We start from the raw sequence: 14,598 nt of genomic DNA on the forward strand, positions 1-14,598 counted from the left end.
AAATTGGTCCGAGGCAAAATGTCATGCAAAATAATGCTGTTCGCAGTCTTTTTGGTACTTAGCAACTATTGTATGTAACAGTATAAAAAATCGTGTTTTACGTTGCTCCCAAGCCTTTCTTTGCCATACAGCGCTCAGAACTTCTACTGCTGGAATATATGGGAAAAGTCGCTTACACAAAAAATTCGATATCTCCGTTAAAAATGGACGGATTTTAACAATCTATGGCTTGTTGGATAGCTATTACCGTGCGGAATCTAAGTCTGAAAACATATTCTGTTTTCAAGGTCAATTGTGACAGATACTGTCAAAAAACTGAAAATTTTGACATAAAACTTCGTATAACTCAAAAAGTAAACATCCGATCTCAAAACCATTCAATGATCAAAATCGGTCCAGCCATCTCTGAGATCTCCACCTCTTAGTTGACAACACACATACAGACACACACACATACACACACACAGACATTTGCTCAGTTCGTCGAGCTGAATCGATTGGTATATGACATTCGGTCCTCCGGGCCTCGGAAAATTTTTCGAAAGTTTGAGCGAATTCTATACCTATTTTTTATATATATAAAAAAGGTAAAAAAAGACGAACAGATTGTGAAACTTTTAGAAGAACTAAATCGGAAAGAAAATAAAATCGAACAATTAATAACGTATGTACATCAAATAAAGCAACAGACTAATCAGGGTAAACCACAGCATAACAAAGAACATACACAAATCAATCAGCTTACAGGACCAATAACGAGATCCAGGAACAATTCACCGGCAACTTCTGAAATAAAACGCGGACGACCTAAGAAACCGAATGATTCAGCCATCAAACCGAAAACAACATCACCAGACAGCCTGAGCCCACCTCCAAAAAAAGCGCAACTATTGCCAATGACGAAATCATGGAAACGAATTACTCAGACGATGAAATATCGTTTTCCGTAACACCATCTAATCAATCCCTTCGATAATCTTCACCCCCATCAACGATTCGATACTAAAACCGACCCAAGCATCACGTACTACAAGACAAATCGATTTGGAACGGAAGAAAGTGCAGTACTCCTTCCAACGCAAGCACAGCAGACCGATGAAACTATCCGGGTAGTCCTACCCAGAGATTTGATACTCAGTTCATCACAGAACCAACGAGCCAACCCTACGCAAAGTCTATCCCCGGTGCCGACCGCTGTCGGCAGTCCTGTAATCATTAATTCAACGAAAGCAAACTCCCGGTCTGGGGAAGAAGAGAAGAAAGTAGCTTCCCCACTTCCATGCATGGAAGGGATCGATCCGGGGGAAAAGCGCTGTCCCTATCCATCGGATATACAGCTCTTGCAGTTCTCCTCCCGGCTTTCCACCGGTGATGTTCTATCATCAAGCACCCACGAAGTTCTAACACCCAGACTACCTACAGCATCACCACCAACAACCCTAACGGATGTGAATGACAACATTGTCAAAACAACAGCTCTCTCACCTGGTGAAGGCCCATCAACAAGAACTTGTCAAATGTCATACAATGAACGACTAGAAGCTATACAAAGTCTTTCCCCAGTACCGGCCGCTGTCGGTAATTTGGGAAGTAATTGTGCAGTAATCTCGACAGCGACTGGTACTGTGGTGCAAGACGTCCCACAGGTCAGTCCTTTCACCCAACAAACTGAGACAGAAAATACTGCAGTACCGTTATCTTTTCCAGATGCGATGATAAATGTACCCCGGTTTGGGGAAAAAGAGATGAAAGTAACTTCCCCACTCCCTATCCCGGGAGGGACTGATCGGGGGGAAAAAGGCTGTCCCTATCTTCTGGATATACAGCCTTTGCAATGGAATCTGCGTGGACTACGAGCTAACATTGCAGAGTTAAAACAACTAGTTGCACAATATAACCCCTGCGTCGTGGCACTCCAAGAAACGAAAACGAACCAAGCCTCCACAAGCTCTGAATTTATGGGAAAAGATTTCACGCTCATTCTAGAATCCAAAAACGAACATTACTGACAGCATGGAGTTGGTCTGGCCATTCGACAAGGAATACCCTTTGAGCGTACACAGATTAGCACCAGCTTGCATCTTATCGCCATACGCATATACAAACCGATCCAAACAACAATAGTGTCTATATATATTCCCCCAAGTGCTCAACAATGTCAATCTGCCATAAGCGATCTCCTTGCACAGTCCAGTAATGTTCCTAGGCGACTTCAACGCACACCATATTGCATGGGGATCGCAATCATCGAATGCCCTCGGTCGATTTATAGCAGAGACCACCTTGACGAAAAATTTAGTTATCCTTAACAACGGCACTCATACGCGCATCGATCCGGCGACTGGAAATACATCCGCCATCGACATATCTTTCTGCTCAAAAAGTCTAGCCCACAAACTCCACTGGCGAACCCTACCCGACACGTGCAACAGTGACCATTTTCCTATCTTAATATGTATACCTGGATGGTCATACACTCCGACAAAACAACGGCGGTGGCTCTTTGAACAAGCAGACTGGCCCCTGTACGAACAAATAACATCCACTTCAATCCGTCCCGAGAGTGAATTGGATATAGAAAAGTTTACGGAAAAAATCATTGCAGCAGCCATCAAATGTATACCGCGATCTAGTGGCCGATCTGGCCCAAGAGCCACTCCGTAGTGGTGCGCCGAAGTCAAAGAAGCAATAAAGAACCGTCGCAAGACACTTCGAATTTTACGACGCACAGAAATATCAACTCTGGAAAGAAAGGCAGCCTTGGAAAACTTTCAACACGCAAGAGCGAAAGCTCATATTCATCCTCGCTTGAGTTACCTCATCGTTGTCTGGGGTAGAGCCTGCAAGTCAAAATTGAAGAGATTGCAAATATTGCAAAATCGTTGTATCAGAAAAATATTCGATCTACCCTTTCTATTTCCTATAGTTCAGCTTTATACAGATCTTCCTCATAAAATCTTACCCATTCTAGCTATCTGCGATGAACAAACATTAATCTTAATCCACAACATAATACATAATCCGGAGACTTTTCACAATATAACAATAAATACAACACCTCGAATTCACAACACAAGGCAAGTTAATCATCTTTCGCAATCTCGTGCATTTTCAAATTTTGGTCAGAAACGAATTACATTCATTGGTCCAGCAATGTATAATAAACTGCCCAGAGAAATACAGAACATTACACATCGTCACTTGTTCAAATCCAGCATCAAAAACTACTTAAGAACTCGTATACGCCAATTACTAATCTAAGTTATTAATTATGTATTTGTGTCTTTTATTCCTATGTGTTATATGTAAACCGTCTACAAACAGCTAAATGTAATTATTAATTCAACGCGTTAGAATCACCTAAATTGTAACTATTCTTGTTAATATATGTGCTTCTTTAAAAGGACAAATAATCCACTAGAAGCACACTTTTCGTTTTTGTCATATTTAGTATATCTCTCAAATCATTAATGTTACTTCAAGAAATTTAATAGTTTCAGCCATTTTAGATATAGTATAGTAGTAATTCAATATTTATTTTATAATTGTTGTTGCCAATGGCTGAAAATGGTGCCCATTACCAGGGGGCTCAAATGCGAGCCTTTTGGTATGGGGGAGAGTGGAGGGTTAATAAAAAAAAGAAAAAAAAATGCCAGGAAAGCGATTAAAAAAGCAAAGCAAAAGTCTTGGGAGGATTTCGTGGAAAAAATCTCACCTAAAAGTACAACTACTGAATTATGGCGGACAATTAATACATTACGCGGAGGTCGACGACAGAACATATTGATGCTTAAGCGCGAGAGCGGATTTACGGACAGTCCAGAAGAAATATCAGAAGAACTAGCAAAACACTACAGTGAGAGATCCGCAACGGCAAGATACTCCCCAGAATTTCAAAAAATTAAAAAACTTGCAGAGCAAAACAACATAGAGTCTCCCTTGAACACCGATGATGAGTACACCGCCGATATCAGTATTCACGAACTCTTGTCGGCTCTAGATAAAGGGAAAAGTTCATCGACAGGACCAGATATGGTAGGGTACCCAATGTTACGACGTCTCCTCTTCTCCGTGAAAACAATTCTTCTCGAGCTCCTGAACAAAATTTGGCGTGAAGGTGTCTTCCCTTCCTGTTGGCGGACTGCTACTGTCGTCCCAATCCCAAAACCGAATAGTTCTGAGTCCGGACCTGCTGCTTTTAGGCCGATATCATTAACCAGCTGCGTGGCAAAAGTTTTTGAGCGTATTATCAACCGTCGACTGATCACCGAATTGGAAGCCAATGGACGACTCGATAAGCGACAACACTCCTTTCGCTCAGGATACGGAGCAGACACGTATTTTGCAGAACTGGAAAGATCACTACCAACAATAGACCAGCACTGTCTCCTAGCATCGTTAGATCTCTCCAAGGCATACGACACGACGTGGCGATATGGGATCTTGCGAAACTTGAAATCATGGAAAATACGAGGCCGCATGATGAACACTATACAGAGCTTTCTATGTGATAGGACGTTTCAAGTTCGTGCAGGAAGGCATCTTTCGCGCACCCGAATTATAGAAAATGGTATGCCGCAAGGCTCTGTTTTATCGGTAACGCTCTTTCTCGTTGCGATGCAACCAATATTCGCAGTGGTTCCAAACGAAGCGGAAATACTATTGTATGCAGATGATATACTCCTGATTGTGCGAGGTTGTAAAACTAAAGCATTACACCGGAAACTCCAAGCTGCTATTAAAGCTGTGAACAAATGGGCAGAAAGTGTGGGTTTTACAATTTCTGTTATAAAATCATCCATCCCCTACTGTAGTCCAAATGCAAGACGAAACCCCTCGCGCAAAATCACTATCAATCAAAAAGACATTCCATATACGAATCGATTGAGAATACTTGGCGTTACGATGGATCGCAGACTAAATTTCAAAGCTCACTGTAAACTGATAAAAGAAACGTGTTACTCGAGACCCCGAATTATTAGAGCGATTGGTGCCCAACTACCACGTGGCAAAAGAACAACACTTTTACAGATTGGATCCGCTATCATCACGTCAAAACTCCTTCATGGAGCAGGCTTAGTGAATCGAGGAGGAGAAATAACCACTCAAACACTGGCCCCTGCTTACAATAAAATGATCCGACTCGCATCCGGGGCCTTCGTCACTAGCCCTATACCAACGATAATGGCCGAGACAGGAGCTCTCCCCTTTAATCTACTCATGCTACAACATATCGCACGAATAGCTATACGTCTCCTATCGAAGGATCGGAACTACAAAAATTTCCCCTTGGTAGTTCGTGTATCAAACCAAATCCAAGAACTATGCAACGACACATTACCCACCGTGGCCCAACTCGCAAGGCAAGGGAATCGTGCGTGGAACAAAAAAAAACCCTCAATTATATGGGACGTAAAAAGAACTATAAACGCTGGTGACCCTCCTGAGAAAGTAAGACCAGTAGTACATAGCCTCCTACAGAGTAGATTTCAGCGTTCACCTGTATTCTACACTGATGGATCTAATAAAGACTATACAGTAGGTGCTGGCTTCTACGAAGCCGGAATGATGCAGACATCCAGTCTCCCACAGTATTGCAGCGTTTTCTCGGCAGAAGCTTACGCCATTCGAATGACCCTCACAATTCCGAATATTAAAAATCTAGCAATCCTCACTGACTCTGCAAGCTGTCTTTTGGCATTAGAAACCGACAATTCTAAACACCCTTGGATTCAGGAAATAGAAAATCTCACACATGGCCGATCTGTTGACTTTTGCTGGATTCCCGGACATGCAGGTGTGTACGGAAACAATGAAGCCGATAGACTCGCCAATGAAGGGAGGATCCAACCAGTTTTAGAAATTCCCGTTCCCGCCGAAGATGCTTTAAATAAAATTAAAACATGTTTAAGACAATATTGGAACGAACGGTGGTACTCATCCCGGGACATAAAATTGAGAGAAGTGAAATCTGATACTTTATGCTGGAAAGACCGCAACAACTCAGCAGACCAAAGAGTTTTAACACGACTTAGGATCGGCCATACTCGACTAACCCACAGCTTTATTCTGAACAATGATTCACCCCCCAACTGCGAATGCTGCGGAACTCTACTCGACGTACGACACATAATACTGAACTGTAAGAAATACGCACAGGAAAGACAAGATTCAAGGATAGACACATCTAGTATACGAAGTGCCATGTGGAACAAAGAAGAAAGTGAAATGAAAATCCTGAATTTCTTGAAAAAAAACTGAATTATACCACAAATTGTAAATAACCTCCCACGATACGAATGCATCATCTCCACGATGTAAAGTATCGCAAATAAACAAACAAACAAACATTATTATTATTATTATTATTATTATTATTATTATTATTATTATTATAATAATAATTATAATTATTATTATTATTATTATTATTATTATTATTATTATTATTATTATTATTATTATTATTATTATTATTATTATTGTTATTATTATTATTATTATTATTATTATTATTATTTTCCCGTAAACGCTCAATAATTACATATGACTATCATCTCTTGCAAAATGTCCTCAAACGTGAATCCTCGGTTAAGGACTTAGGTGTTATTCTTGATCACAAATTGGGTTTCAAGAATCATGTCGATTATGTAATTTCGAAGGCTTCTAAACTCTTAGGCTTCATATTTCGGATCACTAAGAACTTTACCAATATACACTGCCTGAAGACTCTTTATTGTGCGCTAGTTCGATCAACATTACAATACGCAGCTATCGTTTGGTCGCCTCATTATCAAATCGACATTGATCGTGTCGAAAGTGTCCAACCCAAATTCGTAAGATTTGCACTCCGCAATCTACCATGGAGGGACCCATTCAACCTTCCTAGTTACAAAGATCGCTGTCGGCTTATTGAGCTAGATCCGTTGTCTGTACGTAGGAACGTATGCAAGGCTGTCTTTATTGCTGATCTAATTCAATCACGTGTTGACAGTCCTGATCTCCTACAATTGATCGATTTTGACATTCATCGTCGAAGTCTTCGTTCTCATCCATTTATACGAATTCCCCATGCTAGAACCAATTACGGATATAATGAACCCTTTTCCAGTATGTGCCGTTTATTCAATAGTTGCTCACAGGAATTTGATTTTCATCTCTCTCGTAATGCGATACAACGATTATTCCATGATTCTTTATTTTTGCAGTTATAATACTAATGTTAATTCTTACCGCTCGATCATCCCTTCGTTCTCTCCACCATCTCCATTGAAAACTAATAAATTCGCTCGTTGTAACTAATCCTGTTGTATCTCTTCTTCTCCGCTCTTAATCGTTCTTCTCTAATCTTTTTGAACACTAATTAGATCTACATGCCGAACCTAACCCCGTTTCGTTCGCCAACTCTCATTCACCACTCCCTCCTTCTACCTCCCATTTTAAAGCATATTTCTTTTCTTCTTTAGTTTTAATGCAAAATCACCAACGTTTACCCGATGGGTTTAGTGTCAGAGTTAGTTAGCTAGGATTAGTTTTAATTGACAGTATTAAGTAGATACATGTATCTGTTGGATTGTTGTAATCTGTTGATATAAACGATGAGGAGGTTTTATGCCTGCTGGAGTGAGAGATTATTATTTCAGCTCCATTGGGCTTTTTCCTGCTCCAAATAAATAAATAAATAAATATAAATTAAAATTAAAAAAAATTTTATTATTATTATTATTATTATTATTTTTATTATTATTATTATTATTATTATTATTATTATTATTATTATTATTATTATTATTATTATTATTATTATTATCATTATTATTATTATTATTATTATTATTATTATTATTATTATTATTATTATTATTATTATTATTATTATTTTCCCGTAAACGCTCAATAATTACATATGACTATCATCTCTTGCAACATGTCCTCAAACGTGAATCCTCGGTTAAGGACTTAGGTGTTATTCTCGATCACAAATTGGATTTCAAGAATCATGTCGATTATGTAATTTCGAAGGCTTCTAAACTCTTAGGCTTCATATTTCGGATCACTAAGAACTTTACCAATATACACTGCCTGAAGACTCTTTATTGTGCGCTAGTTCGATCAACATTACAATACGCAGCTATCGTTTGGTCGCCTCATTATCAAATCGACATTGATCGTGTCGAAAGTGTCCAACCCAAATTCGTAAGATTTGCACTCCGCAATCTACCATGGAGGGACCCATTCAACCTTCCTAGTTACAAAGATCGCTGTCGGCTTATTGAGCTAGATCCGTTGTCTGTACGTAGGAACGTATGCAAGGCTGTCTTTATTGCTGATCTAATTCAATCACGTGTTGACAGTCCTGATCTCCTACAATTGATCGATTTTGACATTCATCGTCGAAGTCTTCGTTCTCATGCTAGAACCAATTACGGATATAATGAACCCTTTTCCAGTATGTGCCGTTTATTCAATTGTTGCTCACAGGAATTTGATTTTCATCTCTCTCGTAATGCGATACAACGATTATTCCATGATTCTTTATTTTTGCAGTTATAATACTAATGTTAATTCTTTCCGCTCGATCATCCCTTCGTTCTCTCCACCATCTCCATTGAAAACTAATAAATTCGCTCGTTGTAACTAATCCCGTTGTATCTCTTCTTCTCCGCTCTTAATCGTTCTTCTCTAATCTTTTTGAACACTAATTAGATCTATATGTCGGTTCTAACCTCGTTTGCTAGCCCTCTTTTTTATCCGTCTTCCACCATCTTTTCGACCACTAATTAAATCTACATGCTGAACCTAACCCCGTTTCGTTCGCCAACTCTCATTCACCACTCCCTCCTTCTACCTCCCATTTTAAAGCATATTTCTTTTCTTCTTTAGTTTTAATGCAAAATCACCAACGTTTACCCGATGGGTTTAGTGTCAGAGTTAGTTAGCTAGGATTAGTTTTAATTGATAGTATTAAGTACATACATGTATCTGTTGGGTTGTTGTAATCTGTTGATATAAACGATGAGGAGGTTTTATGCCTGCTGGAGTGAGAGATTATTATTTCAGCTCCATTGGGCTTTTTCCTGCTCCAAATAAATAAATAAATAAATATAAATTAAAATTAAAAAAAATATTATTATTATTATTATTATTATTATTATTATTATTATTATTATTATTATTATTATTATTATTAATATTATTATTATTATTATTATTATTATTATTATTATTATTATTATTATTATTATTATTATTATTATTATTATTATTATTATTATTATTATTATTATTATTATTATTATTATTATTATTATTATTATTATTATTATTATTATTATTATTATTATTATTATTATTATTATTATTATTATTATTATTATTATTATTATTATTATTATTATTATTATTATTATTATTATTATTATTATTATTATTATTATTATTATTATTATTATTATTATTATTATTATTATTATTACTATTATTATTATTATTACTATTATTATTATTATTTTTATTATTATTATTACTATTATTGAGATAACTACACTATACTATACACATAAATTTTTTTTTCAAATAGACTCTAATGCATTGACATTCTTTTGTTAATTATTTATACATAATTTATTTTACTCCGACTTTACATTCTTTTATTCCTTCGATCGCACTTATAAAAACCTTTCTTAATCCACCTAGTGGTGGGATAGTGCCTTTCTCTTCTTTCATAACAGTCTCATGAAAATATATTTCATATTTTTATTATATAATTTCAGATACTGATTTTGACACTAAATGATTCAGATTGATTCAAATAGTTCACAAAAGCATGCTTCAGTGTTTATGTCACACAGTCAGCATCATTTTTCCAAACTAGTGCTTGACATTTGCGTTGCCTATTTGTATGAGAACAGTGATGCTTGCATGAAACGTCGAGATTTAGTGTCATCTCGAAAATTTTTTTTTTTTTAAATCGACTTTTTGGGACATAGAAAAAAGATCAAAAAGTCCCAGGAAGTTGATTTTTTCAAAATTTTTTTTTAAGATGACACTAAATCTCGACTTTTCATGCAGTTTTAAGAGTTTCGGCATCGAAAAATAATTTCGATTTTGGAAATTTCATGTATTCTCCCCTATGGTGCTTTTTCAAGATCGAAAATTTTCAAACCTTAACCGCCGTGCAGCACCTCTTACGCATGTTCGATTTAGCTCAAATTTTGCATGAGCACATTTTTCGAGGTGCTTAAACTTTTGAGCGCTAGCGCTTTGCGAAATTAGAAGTGATCGCAAAACATTGGCACCCTTATATGTATAAGAGCGGTAAAAATCAACGTGTTTTGTCGGTTACGTTACTTATACCATCATATCTCTGGAACCAAAAGTCACAGCCATTTGATCTTTGAACTTGATCAATGGCCCGACAGTAGCTTTCAAACGAGCCAAAGCTTGTTAAAATCGGTTCAGCCATCTCTGATAAAACTGAGCGCGTATAAATACAACGCAATTTGTCGGTTACGTCACTTATACCATCATATCTCCGGAAAAAAAGTCACAGCGATTTGATCTTTGAACTTGATAAATGGCCCGACAGTAGCTTTCAAACGAGCCTAAGCTTGTTCAATACGGTTCAGCCAGCCATCTCTGAGAAAATTGAGTGCGTATAAATACAACGTGTTTTGTCGGTTACGCCACTTATACCATCATACCTCCGGAACAAAAAGTCACAGCCATTTGATCTTTGAACTTGATAAATGGCCCGACAATAGCTTTCAAACGAGCATAAGTTTCTTTAAATCGGTTCGATCTTCTCTGAGAAAATTGAGCGCGTATAAATATCTTCGAAAAGTGCACACACAGACATTTTCCGATCTCGTCGAACTGAATCGAATGGTATATAACACGACGCATCTCCGAGGCTCTGTTCAAAAGTCAGTTTTTCCAGCAATTCTAATACCTTTACATAGAGAAAGGCAAAAAATAGCTAAAATTTTTATCAACTGCAGTACCGTCTTTTACCAAAATCACACACTAGTAGCGAACATCCGTAACCGTTTCGTTTTCTTCATAGCGTACGAAATAGAACAAAGCACGCATCGTTCGTGCCACCTAGCGGTTTTGTATATATTGTCATTCTATATGGCAATTTCGAAACTTTGACACTCGTATATATATATATATATATATATATATATATATATATATATATATATATATATATATATATATATATATATATATATATATATATATATATATATATATATATATATATATATATATATATATATATATATATATATATATATTCCATCTTTACATATATCTGGAATTCATTGCTAACTCTTAAATGCGAAATGTTCTTTTCCGGCGTATTTACGAAAAGGTGCCCAAAATAATCCATACTGGGCATATAATCACATATAATCAATATACATATTTTCATTGCTATGGATATACGCGGTTACAGCGCGATCGCGTCGCTTGTGTACATAATCAATTAACGCGCTGGGTGGTACAGTTTTTACTGACTGATGCAATATGTTAAAATAGGCACCCGTGATCTTTATGATATGATTTCGGCCTGATCTTGATCTATGATAAAATTAGGGCTGTTGCATGCCCCCTTACTTACTGAGCTTGATGATACCATCAAGTTGATTGCGCGGGTAGTAAATCAAAAGGTTATGTTGTCGGAATGTAAAACTTTTAGCCCTAAGATTGCCGTTACAAAAGATTAATAATTTTTCGTTTCTTTTCTTTTTCTTTTTTTCTGTTTTTTAACTGTTTACATATTCATTTATTACATTTTTCCATTTAAATATTATATGAAGTTAGCTTTCCTAACCTTACAATGCCGTAGCGTGTGCTTCCATTCCAGTCCCAGTGCCGCCTTGTAGTCGCTTTTGTCTGTACCTTATCTGTGGGGTGATCGAACGGTTGCTAGTCTCGGACTCTGGGTGCCGTGTCGTTTCCTCCATAATAGCTCGTTCTTCTCGCCTGGTTTTCATAATCAAACATCTCGGTTAATATCCTCCGGTTTGTTGACCATAGTTTAATAATTAATCGTTGCTTCGTTTGAGTTTTAGGTGTCATAGAAATTACTGCATTATTCCGCACGATGTGTTGAGGCTTCTAACGTATCTTCAAAAATGTTTCGTCTGGTTTCGTGGTTGCTTTCTCGTGTTGGATTTAACAATGATTATTAAATTTTCTATGCTTGCTCATGGCGTTCAGTTGAGCTTTGACGCTGCCCACTGAGCAAAACACGGGGTAGCACATTGTATTGTTGTGGCACCCCCGCGCAGATCATTCTCAACGGTGCCGACTGCGTTTACTTCCTTCTTCTCTTATTGCGTGTAAAACACGGGATAGCACTTTGGACTGTTGTGGTGCACCCGCGCATCGTCTTTAACTGTGTTGACTGCGTTTACTTCCTTCTTCTCTTATTGCGTGTAAAACACGGGATAGCACTTTGGACTGTTGTGGTGCACCCGCGAATCGTCTCTAGCTGTGTTGACTGCATTTTACTTCAATTCGTTGCTATGGTCCCCAATACCGATTTACTGGCTCTTCTTCCGATTTACTGGCTCTTGTGTTCATATTTCCGACATCTTGATGGGTCCACGGTTCCCTTTGTCTTCGACTTGCCACCACATTCGACCACACCTTCTGGTTCTCTTTGGTAGCTTTGCTATGCTATCGACATCCTTCCTTCTTGCACGACCGCGATGAATATGTTTAATGCACACGTTGGCCAGGGCTCCGATTTCTTCTAGAACAATCTTAAAAAATTTACATGCGCATAGCTATAAATTGTATCTAACACTCAATTGTTACTGTTTTCTATAATATATTGTTTTCACCGCGTTCATATATAAATCATTTTTAGTAAACAATTGTAGGATCGCGTTTTTTTATTCTTTCATTTTATTTTTGCATACTCTTTCTATCTATCTAATATATCTTTGGCAATCAACATACTATTAGCTTTCCTTTAACCTAAAAAAGTGAAACGTTTCGTTAGAGTTGTGACATGAAAAGATTGTTGCAGGTGTTCGTTTTCTGTCAATCTTTTATTTCTATTCAAATTATTATACATGTTTTTTTTCCTTTGGCTCTGCAACTCGCTTCCATGCGATATTTTAGCTCATCTTACCATGAATGCTGCTTACGTATTGCTTATCTCTATCCATCGACTTGTGCTTCCTTCATTTGCCTCTGGTAATTGCTTTCTTCCTTCTTTCTGTTTGTTTTTTCTGCCGCAACTAGTCCCCCTTACTTACTGAGATGTGTTTTCGGCGTGCTATATTGATCTAAAAACAGACTTAGATTTGTCTTTTATATATATTGTATTTCCCTTTATCCTTTCAACACGATTTTTTCAGTAATAATAATTAATTCCCTATTGACTTGATTTATATATTATCCCTTTATACGACCCTGTGTGATTCGTTGAGTGTTGTATTTATTTTGTCGTAAATAATTTGAGAGTTCAAATTAAATCCGATTTTCAGGTTCATATTCTTGTTTCATCACGATTGTCGCGATATCTTGTTTGAGTATTGAGAATTATCACAAAATTTGATTTCATCTCTATCCAGATGCTTTGTTTAATAATACAAATTACCATTCCGTTCAAAATAGTGCGCACTTTCTTTTCATTCTGGGGTCCAGCTCCCCTTGTCCACACGCACTAGTTTTCACACTCATACTGAAGAAATTGCTAAAATACCTTTATGGCATCCTACCGCTGTTACCACAAATGTACGACGTACCCGAGCGGCGAGAGGGGTATTTCTTTCCACTAACGAATTTTACTCTTTTTTTGTTAAAATCGACAAACCGCACTTATTTATTTTCTCCTTTCTTTTCTTACTGGATTATAACACACTGCCTTTCCTACAGTACATGATTTTGTGCCTTATTTTCCGTGCCTGACCTATCAAACACCATAAATATCCCACCAGACCAACGGTTGAAATACGAAGCTCCGATAAAGTCAAAAACCGCCCTTTTTATACTAAAAATGTTGCTACCTAATCAAAATTAGCGAAAACACATATAACCATGTAACTCCGGAACCGGAAGTTAGATTTTCACGAGCTTAGATTCAAATGAAAGGCCTTATGGTCCCATATAAAGTTCCTGAATTTCATTTGGATCCGGCTTCCAGTTCCGATATTACAGGTGATATGCAACTAAAATGTGAAAATAATGCACCGAATGTGGTACGTGGTACGCCTACCAAGACACTCTAGCTTTAATGAAATGTTAGGTGACTCGGAAACAATAGCAAAAAAACGATTCGAACTACTAGAGAAACGACTCGAAAGATCCCCACAGCTGAAAGATGAGTATCATCGGTTTATGGCAGAATACCTCTAGGTCATATGCGTCTGGAAAGGAAACCACCACCAAGGTGCGTCGAAGCAAAAAATGGTGGCTGTGGTCAACTCGCATCCAGCTTACAACCCAATCGTCTAATCCGTGTCACAGCGTATTGTCTCCGATTTATCCAATTTTATCAAATTTCCATACGCCAGCATGATAATCTATCATTATCACAGCAAATTAATACAAGGTGAAGGCCGCTTAACATTA

General features: G+C 37.3%; 1 protein-coding gene across 15 annotated transcripts in view; it reads left to right on the forward strand.

Annotated features, from left to right (window-relative positions):
• LOC131437703 (voltage-gated potassium channel subunit beta-2) overlaps positions 1–14,598 on the forward strand; it is a 565,459-nt gene that overhangs the window by 425,856 nt on the left and 125,005 nt on the right. The gene's annotated exons all lie outside the window — the stretch shown is intronic.

Source organism: Malaya genurostris, chromosome 3 (genome assembly GCF_030247185.1).
Source record: "Malaya genurostris strain Urasoe2022 chromosome 3, Malgen_1.1, whole genome shotgun sequence".
In the NCBI taxonomy this organism is placed as follows: domain Eukaryota; kingdom Metazoa; phylum Arthropoda; class Insecta; order Diptera; family Culicidae; genus Malaya; species Malaya genurostris.